The sequence below is a fragment of the Papaver somniferum genome, unplaced genomic scaffold (assembly GCF_003573695.1).
Source record: "Papaver somniferum cultivar HN1 unplaced genomic scaffold, ASM357369v1 unplaced-scaffold_33, whole genome shotgun sequence".
NCBI classification, from domain to species: Eukaryota; Viridiplantae; Streptophyta; class Magnoliopsida; order Ranunculales; family Papaveraceae; genus Papaver; species Papaver somniferum.
In genome coordinates this window covers 1,877,016-1,890,309 of record NW_020644373.1, presented here as the reverse complement: position 1 = coordinate 1,890,309, position 13,294 = coordinate 1,877,016, and the positions used below count along the sequence as shown (strand labels likewise).

Genomic DNA, 13,294 nt, shown 5'->3' with positions numbered 1-13,294 from the left:
GGGATAAGAGAGTTGCAGAGTTTTTTTAGGAGAGAGAAAAAGGTTGATCCTGATTCTATTCTTGCACCGAGAGATTTATTTTCACATTAATTTTGATGTTTAATGGGAGCCGGTAACGGTTTTTCCTTGAGGTAAATATCCGTCCAACATGAAAACACATATTTAGTGAATAAATCTAGAACGTCCTTTATGTGTCCAAACTGTAGAGAATCGTCGATGTAGGAATATCCGTCCAACATGAAAACACATATTTAGCGAGTAAATCTGGACCGTCCTTTATGTGTCCAAACTGTAGACAATCGTCGATGTAGGAAAACACCACTGTCCCTTATAATACAGATAGATATGCTTAGGAAGTTTACTTTTCTCAGTACCACGATTACTCATCAAACAAATATGGTCACAATTACGTTGAGAACAAAGCAATAAAATAAAAATCCGATAGCAGCATAATATTCCAGACGATTAATCCAAGAATTGGTCGGTCCTTCGAGTTAAGACCCGACTAAATATCATAATATAATTAGATATCCTATTACGATTTAATTTTCCTTGATTCCATATATTGAAAGAATTTAAGGGGTCACGGTCAGGCTGTAAGTCCCAGCAATTTGACACGACTAACAAAACACTAGGGAATGTTTAAGAGGCCACTGCCATGACTGTAAGTCCCGGATAATTTGACACGGCCAACAAAATAGTAAAGCTTGCTTAAGAATCCCCGGCACCAGGGCATTTTTAAGGAGCCACAGCCGGGGCTATAGACCCCGGCTAATTTGACACGACCACAAAACACTAGGGTCCAAGCCCTAACTAACTTATAGGCTCGATGTTTGACACTTCTAATCTAATCAGTTTCGTTAATGACTAAAATTTTGTGGGAGAATACTGACCAGCCGACCAAATAAAAAGAAAATCGAAAAAGGTTGAGCCCCGACCGTAGGCACTATAAAATCTGTGTAGTATTCTACCTTTAATTGTAAATTCTCTTACATTCTTCTTTTTAATAGTTTTTTTATCTGATGATACCGGCTAATTTTTGTGTCAAACTGGGTTGTTAAACCTCAGTTTTAAATAGGGACTTTCACGTTTTACATTATTCTTTTAAACACTACATGACCCCACAACTCTTCCTCATAATCATCCCTATTGTGATTTTTTTTTTTTTTTGATAGGCTAAAGTCGGACCCAAACCCCTATCCAAATCCAGCCAGTTGGACTAGCCCCACTGCAAGATCCAACCCCGCCAAACCCCTCTATACAACTAATTTAAATACAAACCTCTACTATGGTGGGATTGAACTTCTGTCTTCCTCCTTACTGGAGCTGATGGTATACCACTGAGCTATGCTCTTGGACCCTCCCTACTGTGATTAGTGTAAAGCTTCCTCTGTTGGTTTTTGGTTAAGATTTCCTTCCCTTTCTCTATTACATGATTCAGATAATAGTCCATAACCAACAACAGGTCCTTCTTATGAAATGTAAGCATTAAAGCCCGTCATGGTGGCGGTGTTTTCGTGGTTTTCCGAACTCTTTAGCACAAGTTAACATCCACCAAAATTTAGTTCCATAATACTCATCAGTTATAGTCATCTCATAATCAAACTTTTATAGGAAGTATGGCAAACCACCACCTTGTTGTTTTCCAAATGCCACAGAGTATTATCTCTGATATATATTCCATTCAAAGGGATTTTTGGTGGGGAAAATAGCAGGGTAGAAAAGGTGTTTATATGAAAGGTTGGTCTGACATGGCTCTGCCAAAAGAATAAATGGTTTAAACATTAGGAGGACTGAAGTTTTGAACCAAGCTCTCCTTGCAAAACTTGAATGGAGAATGCTTGAACAACAAGATGCTCCTTGGGCTAAAATCCTTAGAGGTAAGTATTTTCACAACAGAAATCCTTTGATTGATGTTATGCCAGAGAATGAATCTTGGATTTGGACTGGTATTTGTAGGGGTCTAGAAATTATTAGAAAAAACCATGTAATGGAAATTGGTACTGGTGAAAATGTGCATATATGGAAACATAGTTGGATACCCAACTTACCTGGTCCACCTGACTCTGCATTATTTTCATCAAACATGATTTTTGTGAAGCAGCTAATTGATAAGGAAACAAACAATTGGAATTATGAAATTTTAAATGTTTTTTTCGATCAAAACACTGTCAATGAAATAAGTAAAATTAGAATTCCAATACATGGATGTGATAAAATGAGACGGAGACCTACTTCCAATGGTGCTTTCTCGGTGAAAACAACTTATAGAGTCATTCTAGATGATCAATTAAGAATGCACCCTACTAAGAATAATCTTAGCATAAACTGGAAAGCTTTCTAGAAGTACAAGCTATCCCCTAGGATACAACATTTGATGTGGAAATGCCTCCATAACTGTGTACCTGTAAAAGAAAGATTAGCTAGATTTTCTAGGTATCAGGATACTACTTGTGTTATATGTGGTAATGGAGTTGAAACTCTACATCATCTGTTTGTGGAATGTGATGTTGCTAGAATAATCTGGATAGGTGTTAACATCCAGATTCATGATATCTTTGGCAATCTCAATTTTCATAATTGGCTATGTGGTGTTTTTGATATACAAAATGCCAATTTGCAGGTGGATACTAAAAACTGGAAACAATAGGTTGTACTATTTGGCATGTATGGAAATCCAAGTGCGCTAAATTGTTTGATAATGTGCAGGTTAATGAGGCGTCGATTATATGGACTGTCAAGTCTGAACTAAGTGACCTGACATCTTCAAATGTCACAAATCAAATTGGTCCTAGTATCAGCACTGCAGTAATTCCCAAATGGAAATGTTCTGAACATGCAATAGATAAATTAAATTTTGATGCATCACATATTATGGATTCAGGATCCTTTGGGATTTGACTAATATGCAGATCAAATGCAGGTGAGTGCAATGGAATGCGAGGAAGGACATTAAGAGCTTTAGATCCAGAACAAGCTGAAGCAAAGGCTCTGCTGGAAGCTGTGTTGTGGGAAAAGGCAATGGGCAAAAGAAGAATTCATCTAGAAGGAGATTATGTCAACGTAATAAATGCCTTAAATAGGAATAATTTAGCTGTCAGATGGACTACTTTTAATTTGATTGATGATGTACTTGTTATTTTAAGAGATTTTAATTTTTGGTGTTGCTCTCATGTTCATAGAAATGCAAACCACATTGCAGACATAATTGTGAAGTTCGCAAGGTCTGAAAATAGTAATTTCAATTAGGCAGAAACCAGTCCTGGGAGGGTTTTGAACTTAATCCAACAAGATAAGAACTATTTGCAATTTTATTTATTCAATAAATCTTCTTTCCTATTAAAAAAAATATAGTCATCTCATAATCAACCATACTCAAAATAAACTTGCTCCTATTTTTTGGAGTAACGCCTTGAGCTGCACTGCACTTTTGATTCCTATTGTAAGTGTAAGTGTAAGATTGGTTTTTCTTATCAATGAGGTGTACTGTGATACACATTTGGAATACCCATTTGGAAAATTCCTTTACGTGTAATGGATTACTGCAGTAATTGTTTAAAGTGAACATAAAATATGATTATGATGGAATTTGGTAAATTCAAGTTTTCCGTGTGCGACGATCCAATTGTTAGCAAATCTTAGATTCCTATGACCAGACTAATTAACCACAAGGGGCTACCCCTAATTACCCTACTAACTAAACACAAGTGCCTACTCCTAATGAGCGGGACTATAGGCCTAGAGGCCCTAGACTAACTAAACACAATATTATGACCAGACTGATTAAATATTACAACTGTTCTTGACGGCCGAGGCCTGGTTTACTAAACATATTTTATTATACGAGAACTAAATTATTAATTATTGCGATTGTTCGGCTGCTACGGCCCGATTTACTAAACAATTTTTTATTACCGGAAAAAGTTAATATTATAATTGTTCTCAAAGGCCGGGGCCTTACCATGACCCAGCAATTAAATATTGTATTTTGACCGAGAGAAATAAATATCAGGACTGTTCGTAATAGTCGGTCCTGTAGGCCACTGATCATTGCAGGCTGGCTAAAATTTTATGGAATTATACTGACCGGCCACCGTCCAAATAATAAACAACGTTCGGAAAAAGTTGAGCCCTGACCGTATACCGGTGTGATACCTAGTATATATATATCTTTAGTAAATAGTTTCCGAGTATAAGGCCGAGTTTTGGTGATTTCCAAATCCTAGATCATCACTCATCGCTACAAAGTACCCCACCGAGTAATACCGAGGAACGTTTTCGATTACTTTGGACTTAAGGTCGGCACAGTTCATTGAAATTTGACTGTGCCGATAGTTACAGGTTTTACACAGAAGTTACGACCTATTTTGGTATAAAATCGGCATTGTTCATTGTAGATGGACCATGAGGATCGTGGCTAATTCATGGGGACCCTTTTTGACGCGTTTTGGCCTCCAAATTGAGGAAACCTGGTTACGAAGTGATTCTAATACCTATATTTTGTGGAAGATATATAAGAATACCCTCAAGACTCATAGAAGAGAAGGAGAACAAGAAGCTAGGGCTTGAAGTTGCGATTGATCATCACAATTTCTAGGGTTTGCTTTATTTGCTTTTATTTATATTTTCCAGTGATTTTGAGAAATCCATGAGTAACTACACATTCCTTATTGGTTAGAGATGTAGTCCTGAATTTGAAGACGTGTTTATCGAAAAAGGGATATTTTCGTGCGTCGGATCTTTGATTTCCCGATTTTGCTTCGCTTATGTTAATATACTGGGGTTTCCTAAAACGTTTCGTCATATAACTATTACAACTTTAGGTTTTAAAAAAAATCGAATCTTCTTCGTGTGATCTTCTTCTTCTCAAGATCCCATTATTGCAATAAATCAATCCTAATATTGTTGTATACTATCCATCTTTCTCTTGGTTTTTTGCTGCCTCCCCAATATGGAAAACCATTAAAGACATGAAGATTCTTGGTCAAACAACTCAATTTGAAGATAGGTTGTTCACACTGCAGGTATTAATACAAAAAGTTCTAAGAAAATTTCTTGGGGATATTTAAACTACGATAAGTATTTCTAATATGTTTTCCATAATTGTTTCTTTTATTTTTAATGGAAAATCTCTTTTAGCTTACTTTGGACAATGATGGTAGTGCAGGGTAATAAAAGCATATTAGATTAATGAGGGTAAGTACAGCTGCAAACTTGGAGCCCTTAAGCATGTGTACAACTGTGAGGTGTTGCTTCAAAAAAGAAAAAAGAAAACAACGTGGTTCTAGGGTTTTTGTGGGAAGGGAAATAAGGGTTTTTGTTTATAGGGTTCATAGGAGCGTAAGCCCTGTAGTTACTGTAACATCTATAAAGCAAATTAAAAATTTACATATCGTTTAAATTTGGTTTCGTTCGTCTATTATGTAACAGCATAGAGTGGTTTGTACTGATGAGCGTGTAGTTTGTATGTATGAGTGACTTGTGTTGAATGCACGTGTGAGACAGAGATAGAGAATGTCGAGAGAAGTCGAGTATATAAACTCGTTGTCCCTGTAATTCAGAACCATCTTTTCTCTTAATCAATTGATTACAAATTGTATTCAGTAAACATGTATACATTCATTAATTGAATTTTATCATGGTATCAGACTCAGAAATCATGAATTTCTGAGGGTATCGATCCATAGCTTCCACTGTTCTTCGTCTCTGATTCATCTTCAAGAAGATTTGTTCCTCAATTTGATAAGGTTTTCAAGAAGTGAAGATTTACAAGAATTGGTGAGGAGTTGGATTTGATCTTGATGCTTATTGCAACTTCGTCAATTAGGATTAGGCACGTTGTTGGATCTAAAACTCGTTTTATAACTTGAGCTCTTGGTGATTTTGGATTTCCATTTGGTTGTTTGGATATGAAATTTCTCTACCTCAACAGCTAAAACTCTCTGCTGGTAATCTCCATCTTAACCTTTAGATTACTTTAGATTTGGTCTAATGTGTTTAATTTCTACATCACTATCTCAACAAAATTCAATTTCGTCTGCCAATTATGTTTTTATCATAAGTTGGTATGATTTTGACCTAGTTCTTTTATAAAATCCTATTGGTACTGATTCCTGGATCTATTCGGTCTGAGCATGCCTATTTCTGTTGTAATAGTTAGTTAGGAAGAAGCTTGATGTTGTTCTATTGAATAGTGGGAAAAGATTCTTCTTAAATCCAGTAGAATGCCGGGGTACGTGTATGTGTGTTGGTTTTTTGCTGCATCCTTGTATGCTTAATTTTGCTTCAGTTAGTTCCTCCTCTCAATGTTACTTTGGTACAGTCCTCATAGTAGTGGTATGTGGGTGAGTTGGTTTGTGTGTGCAATGATGGAACTGGGGATGCTGTTTCAGGATTGAAATTGGTGAGATATATAAGTACAGATTGAAGTTCTTTTTGATGAGTCTATATTCAATTCAGATGTAGCCTGGTTTAGTTATCTTTCCTTTCCTGTTTGTTATCTGTGTGATTGAATAATAAAGGTCCAGCTGAAATCATGTTGTGAGTACATCAATAAAATTGGAATAATGTTGTGTGAGACTGCAGCTTCCGAGCTAATGATGTTAAGGATTTGAAGTGAATATGTTTTGGATGAGCTTTCAACTTATTTCTGGTAGGAATACAGTTACAGGCAGAATTGTGCATGGTCTCTTCACAGAATCTTGTGTGAAGTCTTTCTCTACAGCATACAAGGATCTCAGTTCTTATATTTTTCTATCCATTGTTGTTGTCAAGTATACTGTTTTTACTTCATCTCAAGTGTTATACCTCTGGTGTTCTGCTACAATTGTATTGGTCATGAGTATTCTGCTGAAGTTCAAGATCTTGCTACAAATAGTTCACTACTGTCAGCCTTGGTTTGCATCTTACTTTCTATTTGATCAGATTTCTCCTGCAACATCTCATTATCACCTGTATCAACTATTATCACCGAGTGGATACACTAACTTCTCTCTATATTTTTATTTTGGACTACTATTGGTGTATGATGCAAGCTTGTTGTTTTTGATCTCTTGTTGATCTGGTGAGTGCTATGTTATTATTACTTCAGAATATACATTACAGGGGACTATCGGGTTATGAGTGACATAATGCAATAAATCTATGAACTATCTTGGTGTTTGCTGGGGAGTGTGTGAAAGAAGATTGGTATTTATTTCTTATTGACTACTGCAGGGAGAAGCAAAGGAATTTTGCTGAGACAAATTTTCCAAGTATTCTACATTCCATCAGTTGTGCCATAACATTCATCAAGGTTGGCCAGGCCTATGAGCTCAACTACTCTACTTCCTCCTATTCATGCCCTGGTATTGTGAATAAATTTGCGAGAGGTACTCTATCCAGCAGACAAAGCTATGGACTGTCCAGTTTTGGTTTATATAAGTCATACTGAATATCTATTGCTTCCCAAATATGCTGCTACGCCAAATCTTACAGCTGCTCTATATGTCTACCATATGCGAGGGAATTGATACAAGTGTGGTGTTTGATTGCTTATTGGTGTTTTCGTTGGTTTCGAGCATAGTTTTTACTAGATTTCAGTTGGTTGTGAAGAAAATCTGGTCACCATAATGGCAACAGTACAATCTTGCCAGCATATTTGTTTATCTATGCGACAAGTTTTCGACAATATATATGGAGGTCAGCTTGTTTCAGCAATACCTGGTACTATCTCTCAACTGCAACTGCACCTAGAACTATTCCTGCACTACTATCTCAACTACTCCTACAACTACTTGTTTACCCCTGTTATTTCTCAAGATGTTGGTGCAACACCAATTGCCATGCTTGCTGACAATGTCTATCTTCAAAATTATCATACGAGTGCAGAAGCCCAAGCTTCATTGCTGCTGAGTCCAATGCGCAGTTGGCGTTTCACAGGTGTTCTCATAATTGTTTCATGTCAGAGACACCTTATATATGCACCCACTGTTGCTGCTGCCTCTTGTACTACTCACAGTACTTCTACTTTTGGTAATACCACATACTACACCCCACTGCTACATTAAATGAAGGTCTAGATTTGCTATTACTACTGCTGTTATTTTCTATAATAATATGTTTGTATTGTCGACTGTGTAGTTTGTATATCTGCAATCTCAAGTTGTCTTTTTACATACCACTTGAGATTGAGGGAGGGTAGTAGCATAGAATGGTTTGTACTGATGAGCGTGTAGTTTGTATGTGTGAGTGACTTGTGCTGAATCCACGTGTGAGACAGAAATAGAGAATGCCGAGAGAAGTCGAGCATATAAACTCGTTGTCCCTGTAATTCAGAACCATTTTTCACTTAATCAATTGATTACAAATCGTATCCGGTAAACATATAGACGTTCATTCATTAAATGTTATCATTATGTTCTGGTGCATGTGCAAACCTGCAAAGTCATATGCGTTCACACTGCACCAATTTGTTTTTATGGGTTTGGGAAATGACACCAAGAGTTAGATTATTTCTTCTCAATACCCAAAGTACAACCTAATCATGTGCATTATATTACATTTGTATTACAATATAACCTCTATACGTTAGCCATTAATTCAAAGAACGACTAATTTTGGTATGTTGCGACCAAGTATCATATTATAATTAGATTTCCTAATTTTGGTAATGCTAAATATTGCCCCCTGCTAATTTGGCCAAACTAACAAAACACTGGAATTAATTAAGTGGCTACGGTCGGGGATGTAGACCCCTGATAATTTTTCCAAACAAACAAAACACTGGAAACTGCTTAAGTGGTCGCGGTTAATTTGACCCGGTCAACAAAACATAGGGAACTGCTTAAGCGGCCAGCTCCGACTAATTTGACCCAGACAACAAAACACTGGGAACTGCTTAAACGGTCACAGCCGGGGCTGTAAGCCCTGGCTAATTTTACCCGACCAGCAAAACATTTGGAACTGCTTAAGCGGCCACAAGCCTGGTTAATTTGACCCGGCCAACAAAACACTGAGAACTGCTTAAGCGGCCATGGCTGGGGCTATAAGCCCCGACTAATTGGACATGACCAACAAAACACTGGGAACTGCTTAAGTGGCCACGATCGAAGCTGTAGGTGCCGATTGATTGGACCTGGCCAACAAAACACTGAGAACTACAGGTTCTTGCTAACTTATAGGCTCGACCCCCGTGATTTCAACCTAATCACAACTAATTTTGATATGAAGACTACGTTTGACAGTAGATTTTTTAATCCACGGTTGGACTGCAGCTTCCAGCTAATTTGATTCGACCAACAACACACTAGGGATGCATCCCCCGATTAATCAATAGCTCCCAACTTTTGTTAAAATAAATTGATTCAAATTTTTTTTATCAATATACCAATCGTTTTAAGCAAATAATAGTTACTAAACAGCCTTTAATAATGAAATTTGGTTAAAAACAAATCCAGTAACAAAAAACGATCAAACAGGTTGAGCCCCGACCGTAAACCGGGGTGATATCAAGTCTATATTATAAAAAAAAGTGTTGTCTGTCAAACCTGTTAAATTCGACCATCAACTTTCGTCATCCCACGGCCCGGATCGAAAGTTGAATAAGGGATATTTTGGAGCGTCGGATCGGGAGACAAGACAAACGACGACGTCATCGCCATCGGTTTCCTGTTTTGACGTCAACTGTGTTCTTAGTACGGGCCAAAAGACTAAATACGTAACTGGCCGGCTATAAAACAAATACCAAAGTTGATTGGATTTCCTAATTCGTCTTCTTTATATAAGAAACCTGGTGGTTATCTCCCTTTTCTCATGAGATCGTGTCTGTTGATTTTTTTCAGGTTTTTTTACAGGGTCGATGCAGAATCAGAAAGATGTGCATCTTTTTAGGGTTGTTGTAGCCGGATTCATGCATTCAAACGATTAGATATTATAAAACTTATTAGTTTTTTTGGTTTGTAATTTGATTAATTTCTTAAGATTTAGTTTCACGGACTTCAATTGGATTTAGTTTTTTTTGTCTGATTTTTGTTTGTGGTTTGATTTAAGTTTTGTGGTTTGTTCTTTTGTTTTAGATTTATCCCTTACTTATTCGTCGCAGGAATTGATGAGAGCTTCTGTCTTCATCACCAGCCGTATTGTCTTTGTTGTGCTATTGTTGATCATCTAACAATATACACATTAGAATTGTCGCCACAGATCGAAGTTAACGCCAGGTAAGCTTTTTATCTTCTTATTTCGAGTTTTTCATTCGGTTTGTATATCCAATTTATTAAAGGATTAAAAATCCTAGGGTATTAGCATATGTTCTGGATTCATTGTTTCCTTTTTTTTTTGGATTATGTAAACGTAAGAGATTTAAAAACCATAGGCAATTGGGAGGAACAGACGAAGAAGAGATTTATTGTTTCTTCATCTTATCTAGCAGGTTACTTGCTAGATAATGATTTGCATACATGATTATTTTTTTTAAGATCAACAGTGGACATTTGAAATTTTTGGACCGATTCGTTATATGTTTTATATAGCCGTCTGTCCGATCCCTGGCTTTCCTAATCCTGACAGTTCTCTCAAGTTTCTCCTCTTCTTTTTAGCGTAGATACCAAAAATAAAGGTGTTTCCTAGATTTACTAATCTATGTTAAGATTGATTTACAGTGTTATCTACGATATCATTTATTTACTGTGAGGCAATTGCTATTGCTTAGCTCGGTCCCAAAAGAGGGCTATGATGGTGCAAATGGGGTGCTGGATGAAGCTGTTTTGCTGGTGACAGTGGTCTTAGCTTAATCAACAGCTCATCCGTAAGAGGTAATTTTTCAAAACGTATTTTGATGAGGGTGTTCAAGTTAATATTCCCAGAATACTGTAAAATGTGATTGCCACAATTGTCTTTCATTCTGAATAACTGATGCTCTTTTTAGTTGACTGTAATCTACATTTTCTTTTTTTTTATATTTTTCTGTGTACGTGTATATGGAGCATATGTATTCCTGTAGGTAATTTTGATGGCAGCCAAAAGTATGCGATTGGTGAACGTACCAAATATGTTGGCGTCAAAAGTAAACAATAGATGACATAGCAGGTCAAAATTTCGAGTCTATAATCTTTGTTTATGTTATTTGTTTAATTTTGCAGTCTGTACAGTGTGATAGTAGATGTCTATTAGCGAACCATACATGTTATGTCAAATATTCGATAATTAAAGAATCCTTGGCGAAAAAGCTGAATAAAAATGTTACATTCTAGAGATTGGAAATGGGCAAAGCTTAATGATTTCACAGAAGGCAGACTCATTTACGTCTGAAGCAAGAACGGGGTGATAGAGCGAAGGGCATGGGAAAGAATTCTGATGAGGTATTTTTTCTTGCCATGTTAACTTAAATTGGCCTCATAAAAGGAATCAATGTTTACTTAGTTTAATCGGCTCGATCCTGATTGGAAATTGAATTGTATGTATCCGTGATTTCTGTAGTAAGCATGTAATCACATTTGTACTGCTAACAGCTAACTATTACTTCCTCCAAATTATAGTATCGATAAAGGAAAGCCTGTATAATGGTGTTATGTTGAGTTGCATCCTAATGTAAAACTGAAGCTTTTAAGTGAAAGAACGTCACAGTAACTCAAAAAGGTGGTTAAATAATAAAATAACAGTGCTATACATAGGCACACAATAAAGACTCTATGTTTTCCACTCATAGATAAAATATCAAGGTGGTTATCAGGTAGGAACTCATCCCATTGACAATTATCAAGGTATTGATTTTTCCATAATTCATTCATAATCTTCTCAATGTATCTTCTACAGAAAATAGTTATTAAATCAACTACTAATCTTATACTCCCACCGTTTCTGGAAAAGTGTTACTTCCACTTTTCCAGAAACGGTGGGAGTAACAAATAAAAATTTGTGCCGACAGTATAATAGATAAATATATAAAATAGCACGAGCAGGAACATTCCATGGACATGCGAATTTCTCACAAGTTAACTTACCACAAGTGGTTAGAGTTTCTCACATTTTCTTTTATGTCCGTAACAGGTTATCGAGCTCCAATGATCAAGGTCATCTCTCAACTGAGAATTAAGGAACTCAACATGTGCATGACGCCCAAAATGTCCTGAGGAAGGCATTAACATCATGGAAAATTCCAGTTTACAACTCTTATCAGAGCTAATGTTCTTTTCAAACTATATTAAGAATTGTGCTTGCTATTTTAGCTCAAATGGAAGAGCACATGGTTCTCAACCATGTAGTGTGTGTTCGACTCCCACAGATGGATTTCTGATTAACTTTTGTAGGCTAAAACAACCTTTTCAAGAATGTTTGCCAGTAACACGCTTGCAGGTCTCCGATCAATAAGGATGCTCAACAAGGAACAACACTTTTTTGCCGCAACTTCTTGAGGAACTTTCCTCCTCTTCGGATGAGAGATGTTGCAAGGCCTACTCTGAGGTTAATGCATGGGGACTGGTATTTTTAGCACCTCCCTATTATTATGCTGCTGAGCAGAAATGTCTTATATGTTCTACAGTTCAGCATACTATTCTTTTTTAAAATTATGTCTTATATGTACTACACAGTTCACAATGTCTTATCAGCATGTTTTCCCTCTGTAATTAACATGAGTTCGCGAGATAATAGCCGACCCCGGGTATTATGAGCTTGCGATATATATATGTTCGTCTGTTTTTAATATATAATTTTAGACGGCGTGGATTTTGCCGCCGCCGGCAAAAACCAACTCTAACCCAGTTACTAATTTTATAACGGTTAACCTTAGATTTGTTGTGACTCAATATCCTAATATAAAAATAGGCTTCCGATACAGAATTATTTCCTTAAAAAACCATCTCATTCGTGAAAGAACCTTTCATAATAGCATTAGTTAGACCAGGCCAGCTGTTTCCCGTTAATCCGTGATGTACACTCCCATTGGTGCCACACCTATAATTAGATCTCTTATTGTAATTTAATTTTCCTTAGTGCCATATTAAGAGAATTAAAAGGGCCGCGACCGGGACTTGACACGACCAACAGAATACTAGGGCATGCTTAAGAGGTCACGGTCCCGGCTAATTTGACCCGACCAACAAAATATTAGGACATCCTTAAGGGGCCACAGTTCCGGCTAATTTGACCCGACCACAAAATACTAGGTTCACCACCCCCATTCAAGTTATAGGCTCCATGTTTGGCAGTTGTAATCTAATCAATTTTGTTAATGACTAAAAATTTGTGGAAGAATAATAACCAACCGAATAAACAACAAAAAGAGATCGAAAAGATTGAGCCCCGGTTATAAGCCACC

The 13,294-nt window shown here is 36.8% G+C and overlaps 2 long non-coding RNA genes across 3 annotated transcripts; both read left to right on the top strand.

Annotated features, from left to right (window-relative positions):
- Positions 1–4,421: 4,421 nt before the first annotated feature.
- LOC113342043 lies at positions 4,422–8,353 on the top strand. Of its 2 annotated transcripts, none has more exons than XR_003356357.1 (2): positions 4,422–5,024; positions 5,163–8,353. It is a non-coding gene; the product is annotated as an uncharacterized LOC113342043 (long non-coding RNA). The 2 variants fall into 2 exon arrangements; XR_003356356.1 differs by having other exon boundaries at positions 5,168–8,156.
- Positions 8,354–9,713: 1,360 nt separating this feature from the next.
- LOC113342092 lies at positions 9,714–12,628 on the top strand. The gene is made up of 4 exons (XR_003356401.1): positions 9,714–10,196; positions 10,638–10,790; positions 11,118–11,336; positions 12,025–12,628. It is a non-coding gene; the product is annotated as an uncharacterized LOC113342092 (long non-coding RNA).
- Positions 12,629–13,294: the final 666 nt, after the last annotated feature.